Raw genomic sequence first — 14,665 nt, forward strand, 5'->3', positions numbered from 1 at the left:
GTGTGCTTCTTAAGGGTCTCCTTAATGAAATTAAGGAGAGCTATCCTAAAATTACAATATTATTTCTTCCTACTTCTATATTTTGATTTTATATTTCAAATAAGTATAACAGTGCCTTCCTAATATTTTTTTAATGTATTTTACACATCTTTAAATTATTGCTCCCTCTTTGTGCTCTTTCGCCTGGGTTCACAGATTGTCTACTTATGAGATCCTAAGTATCGTAAGGTCAATTACTAGAATTCCTATGTGTTTATAAATTCCCACCACCAGTGTGACTTTTCATGGAAAAGTTCTTAAGGCAGGCATTATTCCCTGTTTATATTTCTGTAATCCATTAAGCTTACGTTATTACCCAGAAAAGATGCTCAGTAGATTATTCTTTGCGTGACATATACTTTGAATTACCCAAAACTATAACATTCCTTTTCCATCCCTGAAGAAATCTTTATTAAGTCACAATAGTGCTGAGCCTCTCAGCAAGACCACACTGGAGGACAAGAAGGACAATAAAGGCTGCCTACCTGAATCTTAGCTTAGCGTAGCCACTGTGGATCCCTGGTAGAAGGTGAACCTTCAGGTCAGTGGAAGTCACAAAGGAAGGGAGATAGGCTAGACCAAGATAGGGCATGCTCCCTGGGAAAACCTACTACTATTCATCTGCTAAAGGAACACGGCAATGACTTGATTCCCAATGACATGCTGCTATAGCCATAGATATGCATGTAGGTATAGATATGTATATAGATATGGGCATAGATAGAAATGTAGATATAAATGTGTGTATGTATTTAGATAGAGACAGATAGAGCCATAGGGTGTTGCTCAACCCTCATAAAAGACGCTGCTTACAAAAGACGAGAATTAGCACAGAGATCACTATTGGACAAGCGCAGAGACTGAGAGACTTTGGAAAACTCTGTCTCAATGGGATGTAGTCCTCAGACTCTTTCCCTATGAGACTCAGGGATCTCTGTAGAGGAAGAGACACAGAGATTGTAAGAGCCAGAGGTGATGGACGAATCCAAGGCAGCAGTGTCTTCTAGAAATAACAAGACTGATTGACACCTGAACTCATAGAGACTGTGGCAGCGTGCATGGGACCTGAACAGGTTCACATTAGACAAATCCAAGCTCTGAATAGAGGGAGGGGAAACAAGACACAGGGTCCCACCTCTAACCAAGGAGCTGTCTGCCATAGGTGCCTGCCCAGAAAGGGAAAATCTGTTTTCCCTGGAGGAGCGTCACTGGGTGTATCAAACACACCCCAGAGCAGGCCCGGGAGGAAGCAGTGGTTGGCCAACACAAACTGAGCTTTTCATTTCATTTTGTTTTGACTTGGATTTTTTTATATTTTTTTGTTTTATTTTACTTTTGGTTTTGTCTTGAGAAAGAGGAGGAAGTTGGATGAATGAGGAGGTGGGGAGGACCTTGGAGGAGTCAAGAGAGGGGAAACTCTATGATCAAAATATAGTATGAAAGAATAAATAAAAAGAAATATTTATCAAAGAAATAAATTGTATGTCTTATAAAATAATTTATTATGCAACTATGAAGAAGCGTTTTAAAGAAAGGAGGAGGCTTTGAGAATTCTAATTTAACACACCTATTTCAGAGATGAGCTTCTGCAGGGCTTTTCAAAAGTGAGTTTTCAAAGCTAAGTCCGCAAAAGTAAGTGTCAGGCTGAGAGAAAAATCGCTGGCTAGTGGGATTCAATTAGTACTCAAATCTAGCGTCTGGCAACCTGCTCATGCTTATGAGTTAATCGAAAGTGTTTTCAAAACATGTTTATGAATAAGAAAATCTTATGAGTTTGTCATTTACTGTACCAGGGAGTTGCACTTGATCACAGTTTGTCACAATAAAACGACTTTAATAAAGATGGATTTGAAAGGTTTATAATCACAGTCATGAAACTTAGCATTCCTACCCTTTAATTCATCAATATGATTCATACTAATATTATTCTAGAAATAATATGAGATGTATACCAAGATTGCTGAATGAGACTGCTTATTGAAGGTTTGTTATCAAATTATTCAATCAGAGATTATGATACAGTAGATGATAATAGACCAGGCCCTTTCACATATTTTGATATACGTGGTATGATATAAAGGATTCACAAGGTATATTTGATGCAATCCAATTTCATCTTTTGAAAAGTGAAATTGCAGGAGCACACTAATATGTTCTGAGGAAAATAAAACTTTAACCTACTATTTCTGAATAATGCAATTACCAGGGATCTTGATTTTGCTTTTTTTAATATATTTTCTTCTACTCGGTCATAAAATAATCAGGAATGAATATGTAGAAGAAGAATGTTGTCTTGAAACTACACCTTTCGTTCAGAGTACATCGAGCACACAGCCAAGCTAAATAGCCACCCCGTGGGTTTAATTAAGGTTGACTGCATGAGCTTGGATAGGTTATTTGCTAGCGCCTGGACAACCTACCAGTGGCTACACCACTGGAGAAAACCACACCTCCACTGGCAGCAGTTAAGTGACAATGGCTGCTGGGGAAGCGAGGAGCCTCTGAGATCCATGAACGAATACCGAGGGCCCCATCTTGCACCAGTAGCCACAGCTGCTTTGTGAGCATGATCACAGCAGCCATGTTATATCTGGAAAACAGCGTGTATCATCAGGTCCTCTCCATCCTCCAGTTCTTACAGGTTTTTCCTGTCCCATCTTACATAATATTCCCTGGTTCTTGGGTTGGGAGGAACATTGATGTAGATGTCCTCTTTAGGGCCGAACATTAATAGTCAATTATTCTCAGCACTTTGACCCATTTTGAGTCTCCCCATTAACCACTGCCCGTGGCCAAAAGATGTGTCTCTGCCTAAGGCTAAGGGAAGCACTGGGCTGTGGATATAAACCTGAATATTCATAGGTAGTTTATATCTGACTAGTGAATTTTAAATAATATTTTAATTAATTAACTAATTAACTGATCATTTTATATAGTGTCTTTTGATCCTAACTCCTGCCAGATCTACCCCTACTTCCTCCATCTACCTAACTTCAAGTTCTGTTTTTTTCTTTTGTCTCAGACCCATAAAATTCAGCTGGAGGTCCAAGATCACATTGAGAATGCTTTCGCATCTTGACGACCATCCCCACTGGGCATAGACCACCCCACTCTCTCTGTGTCCTTCTATGGCAGGGAAAGATCAAGGGAATGAATGGGGTCTCTTTTAGAAGGGCATTTATCTCACTAGTGAGGGCCAATCTCGACCAAATGACACAGCAAAGTTCCCACCTCTTAATAGAGTCTTCTTATGAGAGTTCAACACATACTTTTCAATACTTGTCAAGGAGAGAGGAAAGCGGGCACCAGCATCTGGTGCAGGAACAGGAGGCCACACCCAGTGCCCATCTCGGTTTGGAAAACCCTTCAGCTTGTTGGATTTTCTTAGGCCTCTATAGGCTACACAGAGCTACGACAACTCGGCCTGAATGTTTCCTCTTCCGCTTCTGTCACTCACAATCACCTTCCACGTTCATCTTCAAAGCACACCTTTGCCAAGGCCTGTTGTGGGAAAGCCGTCCTCACAGGGTAACCAACAACGAGGACGTAAAAAGCAAAGACCAGATCTCTGCTCAGACAGGCGTCTGATGCCCCCTGATGTGAGCGCTGTGCCAATTCGGAACGGGCAGTATGTCTTCTTTTTATTAACCTTGGCAAATATTTCCAAAAGCATCAAATAAGTGTGTACCGATGATCCTTTTAATATCAAATCAGAAACTCCTCAGAAAACAGCTGCGTCTTTATTTGTAAACTCCACCAACATTCTGAAAGTCGGTTAACCAGAATGGAAGAGGAAGTCACATAAAGCAAACCCTGAAAGATTGGTTGCATTCATGTGTATCTTTATGTAAGTGGCAAGCACAGACTGGGTGGCTAGTGGCTGTCACCGTGGGCATGTAGGCTAGGCACTGTGACCAGAGACACCAAAAGTGGGGACCATCTATGGGGTTACCAGGTCTGATCCGCACATTCTCATGGGTTTTCTTTTGATGGTTAAAGTAGGAATCTTCGTCTCCCCCAGGGACTTTTAAATTCTGAAGACATGGGATGCGGGGAAAGGAATGTGGCAAATTAGAGGAACACTGATCTGGTCCTGTACAAAAGCAAGAACTCCCCATCCGCGTCCATCCAAGAGCCGAAGGTGTGCAAAAGCTAAAAACCAGACAGATGGTGACCAGGCAAACCTTGGATGTTTCTTGCTTAATTTGATTATTTAAACTTTTTAATTGGGTTCTTTTCTGTTCTACACTTTTAAAAAAATTACAGAGATTATTTTTAGACAAAATAAATAACATATTTTGTGAGCAGGTGGAGAGCTAAAAAATTCCAGTCACCAGGTGTCATACTATCAAACAGCACACCAGGTGTAAAAAAGTAGAAAAATAACCTTGGAGGGTATCTGGGGAGAATTCCAAGGCAGGTCAGACAGCCGTTCCCTAACCCTGGCAACTCTTTTGCTTCACAACTTAACAGCAAAGCTATCCTAACTGCTAGAAAGGTGTGTGTTAATTGTGACCACCTCCGAATCCAGAAGAAATTCACAGCGATGGATGCCTGGATTCAGAGTCACCTGCTCGAGGCCACATTACTCCTCAGCCTCAGAGCTAGTCCAGGATTCACCCACCTGTGTCGTCCTGTCCGCTCTCTAGCCTTCCACACAAGGTCGTCAACCCGAGGACGCTGTCTCCCGCTCAAGCCAAACAGACAAATGCTGTCATTCACTAAGGTTGTGCCAGGTTCTGAGGTACCAGAGCTGCAAAAGCAGCTGCTGGCCTTATGAAGGCTAATAAAAACAAAGACCCTAACCCTCCAAAAGTGTGGCTTGAGCCAGGCATGGCGATGCACTCAGGAAGCATAAGCAGGCAGAGCTCTGAGAGTTTGAGGCCAGCCTCATTGAGCTACACAGTGAAAACTCGTCGAAAAGGGGGAAAAGTAAGAATTGAATTGATAGAGTACTTGGTGAAGGCCAGATGCTCTTCTATGGACACAAACTGGTGTGGATAGATGTCATAGAAAGATGCTGAGAAAACATCAGAGGTAGCACTTATGTGTGAATGCATCCATGCGCATGCACGTGCACATATGAGCTATCATAATTGTTTATAAATATAATAAAATCATTAGTAAAATAATAGATAATTTTAATATTAGCAATTTACAAGATAAAACAATTTGATATTTTATTTGATTTATTTGACCCTTTGGAAAAACCTCAAGGAATAAAAAGGATGGCTAATTTTAACGGCAAGGTTTTACACATGATAAAAACCAGTGAGCGAGCAAGTGTGGAAAGCATAAAGACAAGCAGGTTAGATCAGCGAGCACACGGTCCAGGACAGAGGCTTCCTCTAGGGAGGGGGGGGGGGTGCCAGGCGAGAAGAGAGGATGGAGGTGATACCAGGTCTACCCGAGTATTCCTACCCCTGTTGGACTCGCACCCCTGCCCAGTCTCACTATTTAACCCACATTTCCAGCGACCATAGAGGCCAAGGCACTTCCCGTCTCTACCGGGCATCTGAGAAGCTGCTCATCCACGTCTTGTTCCCTTCCGGTTTTCCCTGTCGCCATTGGCGTAGCATGACGTCATCCCATGTCTATATTTATTAAGCATGTTGTTAGACGCGTTCTTCCACCATTAGACGGTGACTGTTCTGAAGGTAGACCCCCCCCCCCGTCTCAGTCACCCTGCATCCCCAGAGCCAAGTGCTGGGCCTGGCTCACAGGTGAGTAACGCTTGCGCTGTGACCAGAGTGAGCATCCGCCCTGCGAGCCCTCCCACAACTTGTAGGGCTTTAACCCGAAGCAGTGTCGGCGAACCCCGCTTTGTTCTGTCTGGCTTTCTTTCAAAGTCGACTCTTTTATTTAGAATCAAGGGAGAAAAAGAAAAAGAATAATTTTTTTTTCTCGAAAACTTCAAGATTATGTTCACATTCTCTTCAAGCGTGGCTCCTTGAATTACAAGTTCCGCTAAACTTGCAAGCAAGGCTCGGTTGCAATCTACCTCACGAGAAATGAACACTGGGTATTGATTTTTTTTTCCCTCTGAGTCAAAGAGAGTTGCAGGTGTTTAAGCATTTATGAAATTGATTGACTTCCCTCCAGCAGCCAATTGATAATAAGTTTAAGCTTTGGAGCGAGGCTATAAAGGTTTGATTATATTAACAATACCAATAGTTATGGGTTCATAAATCTTAAGAGAAAGGATGCATATGTCACGCAGAAAGCATGAGAACATTGTTCTTTTAGCACGGATCCCTCCCTATTGTGTGGAGACCCGGTTGATCAGCTATTCCATTATTTGAATAAGTATCTGATGTCTTGTTTTCTTTCAAGGAGGCAGGTGCAGGATGAAACAGGAAGCCTGCCAAGAAAGATGATAAATTACCATTTGGTGCTGGTGACCAGGGGTGTGGAAATGCAGGGCTGCTGGGGATAGAGGAGGGAACAGCCAGAGTAAAGAGGGAAGACTCGTAACTGCAACCCCCGAGGTATTTACTTTACTTCTTCGTCGTCGTTGGGATACTTTTAGGGTCCGTGTTCATTTTTTTTTTTTTTTGTAAACTGCGAAGTGAAAGTCTGTTGAAAACAACCAGGCACTGGCGACAGATTATATTACAGCTACTGAGGTCAGAAGGAAATTCAGAGCGGAGGGAGACCTTGACAGAGGAATCAAAATGACCTAAGTAGACAAATGACGTCCAGCCAAGGGCAGCGCGCAGCCGCGCTCGTGATAGAGCACCTGGGTCACAATTGCAGGAGGCCGGAGGCCCACGTGAACTGCACCGACCAGGGGCACACCTCAACACACTGTGCCTCACACCCTAAAGCTTGGAGGAATCGAGCGTACTAATGAGAATCACGCTAACAGTGATCACAAGTCAGTTTTGGAAGCTGTCCTTCCTCCTAACATCGCCTGCTTCCAGGTCGCATTTTGCATCGCCTTGTTACAAGATTAGAAACCACTGTTTCGTGATCATGCCACGATGCTGGTAGACTCACCACCGGCGATGGCCACTCTTAACATATTAAATTCAACAGAAACTTATTGATCACCAAAACTGTACTACGTGCTCAGATGGATGCCGAGGACAGAACCTAGACTCCAGTTGATGGGCGGGTGAAGGAAATGCCAGCCCATGGGAAAGATGCATCTATGGCACAGAGAGGGTGGAAGATGCAGCTGAGGGACCAGCAGCCCAGGCTCCTGGGAGTGGTGACATCTGAGCTGGCAAAAGGCAAAGAAGTGACACATTCAAGGAACTCAAGAAAGAGGACTAGAGATGTGGCTATGGAGAGCAGCTCTCCCCAACACACGGGCGCTCTGTTCCTGGACCTCAGGATGGATGGGTGAGTGGCAAAATATGGAACAAAAAAAAAACTCTTGGGGTTTATAGCACAAAAGACAATAGACTGCAGACTACAAAGCTTGCAAGTTATTCTATCGTTAATAAGATGTCCCTGGGGTGTTTGAGCAGAGAAGTCACCCAAGGGATCTGCATTTAGCAGGGTTTATATTAACATGGTTGGCATAGTGAGGAACCTAAGGACTACTACTTGGAGAACACAGCAGAGGAACGGGCTAAGCTTATGCTTTCCAGAAGAGGTCACTCAGAGCTGGGTTCTGGAGGATCGTCCTGGTAGGCGCTCACCACTCATGAAGGGATGGGGAATATTTCTCTTAGATGGGAGTAACAGGGAAGTGGGTGGGAAGAAAGAAAAGGAAGGAAGTGGTGAGACAAAGGAAGGGTGGGAAGGGAAAAGGCAGAACAGAGGAGGAGGAGAAAGGAGGGCAAAGTTCACCAGGGATGTGGCGCTAAGAAAAACCTTAAGTAGATTTTAACTAGTTTTTCAATTTTTTTTTACCCTTTAGAACCATCTAGACATTTAAAATAAAGGGGGAAATAAAAAGGTATCAGAATGATAAACAAAGAGAAGCAATCAGCTCAAAATAGAGCATGTTTCCTAGCTTTGCTTGCAGCATAGGATTGCATGATGTTGGCCATTTCCCAAAACCAGGTCGGGAAGAACACGGAAACACAGGACTCCAGGGAAGAATCCAGAAATTAAATTTGATTATTTGCTTTGCCAGTAACAACACAGTACTTCTGGAAAGGTTTTGCTAGGTGTTTTCACAGTTCCAAAATGGGGAGCTAGCATCTTGGGGTATGTTCTGAGGGAGCTGCATGGTGTCTGCGAGCCAGAGGGGCCCCTATTAAAAGTGGGATCCTGGGAAGATGCATCTCCACCAAAGCTGATGCCCCCCCTTCACACACACACACACACACACACACACTGCTCTGTAAGCGAGTGATCCGTATCCATTCATGACACGGACAATAACAATCACACAACGCATGGAAGTCGTCATCTCCGGGAAGATGCAGTCGTCAAAGGCAACTTTCAGGCTGAGGCAGTGTGCTCTTGGCTTTTCTGTTGGTCCTCACCCCAAGCAGGTGCATGCACAGCAGCTCTGACCCAAGGGAGAGTCATGCAGGTCCAGGGTCGCGCAGCTGGGCCCTGCAGGAGCTCCAGCAGGGATCTCTTCTAACCATCCATGACCTTCCCAGATGAGATAGGCACCTCTGGTCATCTGGAGAAACCGACCTTCCTGGGCTGTAATGGGATTAAATGCGTAGGATACTTGGTTTCTTGCGAAGGCTCAATCATCTTCTCTGTATCGCTTCGAAGTCTCGACTCAGCTGACATCCCTAGACCTCCTCTCATGGATAATGCCTTCCTCAATTGTCCCCCATTCTCACAGAAGCTCATTTGGGAAGCTGGGTTAGAATCCTTGGGTATGTCTGGGAACAGAAGGTGTTTGGTTTGTCTGGTGGATGGAGCATCTATGTGCATGTATACACGCACGTGTGCACATGCATGTGCACCCAATGCATATCTTTGTTTTAATCTACATTTTCATAGCTATAGAACAACTAAATCCTTCTTAATATTTAGCATTTGTTGTCCTATGGAGGAAAAGAAACTTGGCTTGTCAAATCTGATGAGCAGACATTTTCAACCGTTGCTCTTCTGATCTGGTTAGGCAGTCATGCCCAGCTTGAAGCTGATTTCCTTTCGTTTCTAACTCCTACATGAGATGCCAGGAGCAAATTCTTTGCCCTCCTGATGTCCTAAACACTCTATTCAAGCCATATTTGGCACATCTTTGTTTTCTTTTATGAGCAAAGAAATTATCTTGGAGGGGGAAAAACCCACAGCTCTCTTTTCTCTCCTGTATTCCAATTAAAAATCTTTCTACTAAATGTGCTGTCTAATTTCAGTTGGATTTACTCCTTAAATACTGTTTTGTTTGTTTCCTTGCTTGCTTTTTGGCTTGTTTCTTAGTGTGTGTGTGTGTGTGTGTGTGTGTGTGTGTGAGAGAGAGAGAGAGAGAGAGAGAGAAAGAGAGAGAGAGAGTGTGTATGTGTGTGTAAGTGTGTGTGAGTCTATGTGTATGTGTGTGTATGAGTGTGTATGTGGGTGTGTATGAGTGTGTATGTGGGTGTGTGAGTGTACGTATGTGTATCCTTTATCCAGTTTTTGCAGATTTGATTGAGAGGCCTGTCCAGAATGGAAGAAAATAAATTGGCAATGTCGGTAAAACCAAAAGATAGGACAATGCGAACATCAAGAGTCACAATGTTTTAAAGCTGTACGTGCCTGCTGCTGAGAACCGCACACCATAATTTTGACACCTATGTTAAACACACTTCATCTTTGAGGAAAAATGAGACCACCTATCCTGACAGAAGAGATAGGAAGCTGGAGGGCCCTAGCTGACACTGATTTAAAAACCTGACCCTGGATTAACAAGATTCTCCTCTCATCCACTGAAAATAAAGCCACAGATCCAGATAACCTTGTGGCAAACCTCGAAAGACGTGGCAATTCTGATCTTCGATGAATTGCTCTAGAGTCTAGGAAAATAAAGCACCAGGTCCATCTTGTAGGGTTTTCAATTTATACCCAAGCAAGATAAAGAGACACACAAAAAAGTGTGATTCAGCCTCATTTCATTAAAGAGAAGCCAAATCTCAAAATATTAGCTAGCTGAATATTAAATATATAATGGTCCAGCAGGAAAAGAAGACAGACAGTTGCTAGTAATCCATTTAGTTCATGTTAGTGAACTAAAGGAAAATTACAAGTTACTTAAGCAACCGTTCATCTTTGTTGCACATCCAGCAGGACTTCCTTCTTTTCAAAGGCTGGAGAATCTGCCACCATCCAGAGATAGAAAATTTCTGTTAGTTGAGGTGGTTAGACTCTAGATACCTGCTGAACATGATGATCATAACCAACAATATTGCTCTGCTCATTAAATATTTGTCAAGAGGGGGAAGTCAAGAGGGGGTGTCAAGGGGGGGAAGTCAAGAGGGGGATGTTATCAAGAGGGAGGTGTTGAGGGGGGGGGTGCCAAGTTAAGTGCTCTTACCACACACAGACACACACATAGCAGAAAACTCTTAGAGGGTATGAATGAAGATCAACCATGTTGATAGTGATGATCAATTCACACATCTATACTATGTCCAAACCTATCAAATTATATACATGAAATATGAAGTTTTCTGCATGAGAACTGTACTGGTAAGCCTATTAGCTACATGCATATCCTTATTATACATTTGGGTTTTTCTACATATTTATTATAATAAAAATGGTAACCAGTGGCTAATAGACATGGAAATGCCTAACACACTAATTTCTACCCATAATGGCTTAGTGTTTCCATCTGACGTCATCAGTCGAAAGCCCCCCATCCTTAGAGGACTGACGGAGAAAATGACAATCTGAGATTGGAAATCCATGCAGCCCAAAGACATTAGCATGTCACAGCTGCAGCGGCTCTGGATCCCTCCCCGGTTGGGTAGCCTTTTACCAAAGAGGATAATTCTGTAGCGATGATATCGCGGTGGCTTAGAGGAGAGCCAAGCTTATATCTAGGTCGAGGGAGGCAGAACAAAGATTGTAGATGACTCCCTGCTACCTAGCCCACCCAGCTCGCCTTCCGACTTGGAGCACGTTCCTGTGAGGACAATCGTCGTTCCTCCATGCTACCTCTGCCACACACAACGGGCTTGTTGTGTCCCACTTTAGTGCAATAAAGACCGCACTCCACTGAGGACAGGCAGAGAAAAAGAAAGGGAGAGATCATGAAATCTCCTGCAATCCCAGACTCAGCCTGAGCCACTCACAAGTCTGTACTTATGCCAGTGGTTCTCAAACACGTGGGTCATGACCCCTTTGGCCACCTTCTATCTTCAAAAACATTTACATTATGATTCATAACAGCGTTGGAGAATGTCATCTTCAGGTGCGTTGCTTTTGTTTACGCTACATATGTTTAACTCTGTGAAACTGTGTTACTGTGCCTGTCTAAAACACCTGATGGTACTAAAAAACAGATGAATGACCAATAGTGAAGCAGGAGCAAGGATAGGGGGGGCTGGCAGACAGAGAGGATAATAATAACAAACAAAATAATAAAACATCACATAATATAACAGTAACAAAATTATAGCTATGAAGTAGTAACAAAAAGTTATGTCTGGGGACCACCACAGTTTGAAGAACTGTATTAAAGGGTCATAGCAATAGAAAAGTTAAGAACTTACGAGAACCAAAACGTGGTCCTTTCTGTTATATTCATTAGAATGCAGTTTCTGGTCACTTAAAATCAAGATTCTTAAAAGTTACAGTGACTATTAGGAATTCTTCACATGAGCTACAGAGATGGCCCGGAGGTTAAGAGCACTGGCTGCTCTTCTACTGGGGAGGAACTCAATTCCCAGCACCCACGGGAGAACTTACAACCATCTGTGACTGTCTTACGTACCCTGTCCCAGGGTAGCCCATGCCTTTTCCTGGCCTCCTTGGGCACCAGGCTCGCATGTGATGCAGACATACATGTAGGTAAAACTAAGCCACAAGAGGCCAGACAGTGGGGTCACACACCTTAATCCCAGGATTTGGGAGACAGAAGCAGATGGATCTCTGTGAGTTCAAGGGCACCTTGGGCAACACAAGATCAATGCAGAAACAGATCCATGTGGTAGTGGCTCAGACCTTTAATCCCAGTCCTAGGGAGTCACCTGTGTTTAATCCCAGTGTTAGAGAGGAACATAACCTGAGATGAGACAAGAACTCTTCCTCTTTCAGTCTGAGGATTTCTTAGAGGCATGAGCTCTCTCGTGGTTGGCTGCTTTGCTTTTCTGATCTTCACCCAATATCTGCCTCTGGGTTTTTATTATTCACGCCACACTAGCCAGGGCTCACAGTGACATATTCTTCTTGCCTTTGTTGTCTTCAGACCCTTTGAATACATCTATTTTTTCCTGTTATTCTTTCTAGCACACATCCTAAGGCCATCGGGTAACATCCTGGCTCACCAGCCTGCTCCCTTGACATGCTCCGGCTGCCCAGAGAATGTTTTCTACAAGGCTGCATGATTGGCAGAGCTCGGGAGCAGCTTGCCTTTTCTCGGCTCTAGAACTCAGAGAGAGGAAGTGACTTGAGACAACGATCAGAACCAAAACAAACTGTGGTTTCTGAAAAGATCCTTCTAATTAGCAAGATCAGGGAAACAGCACAGATACTAGGTGACCATGTGCAGGAAGACACTGCCTCGGTGAGGCTGGAGAGAGAAAAGTACTTAAAAGGGCAGAATCTTGCCAAAGATGTGTGACAGAAGCCACGCTCCGTGAATGTTGTTCCCCTCCCCAGTGCACCCAATAGACCTTTCCGGAAGAATAGCAAATGAAAGGGCCCATCCTCCTACACTGCTCAGATTGCTAAACTACTTTCGATAGAAGCTGTGTGAGTTTTATTTGGCTTCTGTCTGGAAACAGAGGAACCAGATGCTTCATTAGCAAGAACCATCCCCTCACAATAATGTTCATGCTGAGGTCAAAGTGATGGAAAGAAAGGCTGATGGGCAATCACACCCACTCACCAATCATCTGTTTGGGATGCTAAGGGGCATGATGAGGTGACTAGCAGGCACCCCTGGGCCTGCCACAGGTTGGGAGCTGTTGATAACCCACAGGTTGATATGCCATTAATGCAAATACATTAATGCAGCTTCTCTACCTACAAGGAAATAGAGATGGAAGTAATTTCTAGACCCACACATTGCTACTCCAGATGAAACAGGGGTCTCCCCCATCACAGAAGACAACAAATATCAGACAAACCCAGACATCCCAAACCCAGACATCATGGGATGCTAACCTCAAAGCCTAATAAAATGTTGGAAATTCTAAACTTTTCCCTTCCCCGCAACACCTCAGGGTTGGTAGGGTAGGGGTGAGGGATGGGGAGGTGAGGACAACCTGTCACCCAAGTGAGAGCCTTTGTTACATGGCTTCTTCTGGAAACCCAGCCCTAGGTAGAAAGCCTGAGCGCACAGCCCGGCTATTTAATCGCCACTTGCCCCCTCCCTGTCTCATTGCAGCACAGGACCCTCCAGCCGGCCTTCTGCTCCCCGATGACCAAACACCGAAAATAATTTTCTTTGAGACGACTTTGTTCCACCTAATTTGTGAGTAAAATTTCCAAAGGGCAGCCGTGAAAGACCCAAGATAATGAGGAAGTCTTCAAATTCAGGGGACCTGATGGGGTCTGCTCTCCCAGCTACCACACACCATTAATCAACTGTTACTAGGCAGACTCCTGAAGCCCCCATAGAGGTCACCGATCACATGACCCACAGTGCCCCCCACCGCAGTGCCCCCAGCTTGCACCACAGTACATGTATGTGTCTTTGTAACTCAGGAGAAGTCATGATCGACATTGCTGGGTTTTTGTGTTTTGTTTGTTTGTTTGTCTGTTTGTTTTCTTCTAATCAGCACTTAAGTCTGTGGAGCTTTCTGAATAGGATGGAGTGGAACCTGAAGACAGAACAGAGGTTTGGGGAGGGTGTGAAGGCTGTCACCAAGAAAACAGGACAAGTTGAGGATGTACCTCTCAGAAAGCAAACTGGACACCAACGGGAATTACTTCCCCATCTAGTTCAAAGTGTCCTCATTTGAAAACAGGATCCTTTTACATGCAGTTTGCAGAAAATATTCAAATTTAATCTTATTTTTCAGTGTGATCCACAGGTAGTTTATTATTCCCCACCTTGCACAAATTTGTCTTTTCAGATTCCCTACAAATCAGAAATTCATTTGTCAGGCTCATAAAAGGTCCTGCCCCTCCTTGACTTGGCTCCCTTTAACAGTAAGCTCTCAAGGGCAGACAACTAGGTGTCCTGACATCTCGTGCTATTTTCTTCCATAAACCCCCAATCCCAAATTCCCTATCAGTTCATTCTTCTGCAGACTTTAAAAATTCTGTAGTAATAAGGAAAAGCAGAAAATACAGCCCCAAAGAGGAACAGCATCACCTGCCGGACGAGCAGAGCTGTTTTTACTTGTTTTCCTGTCTAAACACAACCCCTAAGCTTATCCTGACCAGCCCTTTGTTGTCCTTGAAACAGTGTATGCGGCAACAACCACATTTAGTAGAAATATGCAAACCGCCAACCAGAAAAATTATCAGTGTTACAGATTTATTGTTGCATTGCCTCAGACACGGACCAGAACTTTCCTGTTATCCGTAGGTACCAGGGAGGCTCCAGTTT

The sequence above is a fragment of the Microtus pennsylvanicus genome, chromosome 20 (assembly GCF_037038515.1).
Source record: "Microtus pennsylvanicus isolate mMicPen1 chromosome 20, mMicPen1.hap1, whole genome shotgun sequence".
In the NCBI taxonomy this organism is placed as follows: Eukaryota; Metazoa; Chordata; class Mammalia; order Rodentia; family Cricetidae; genus Microtus; species Microtus pennsylvanicus.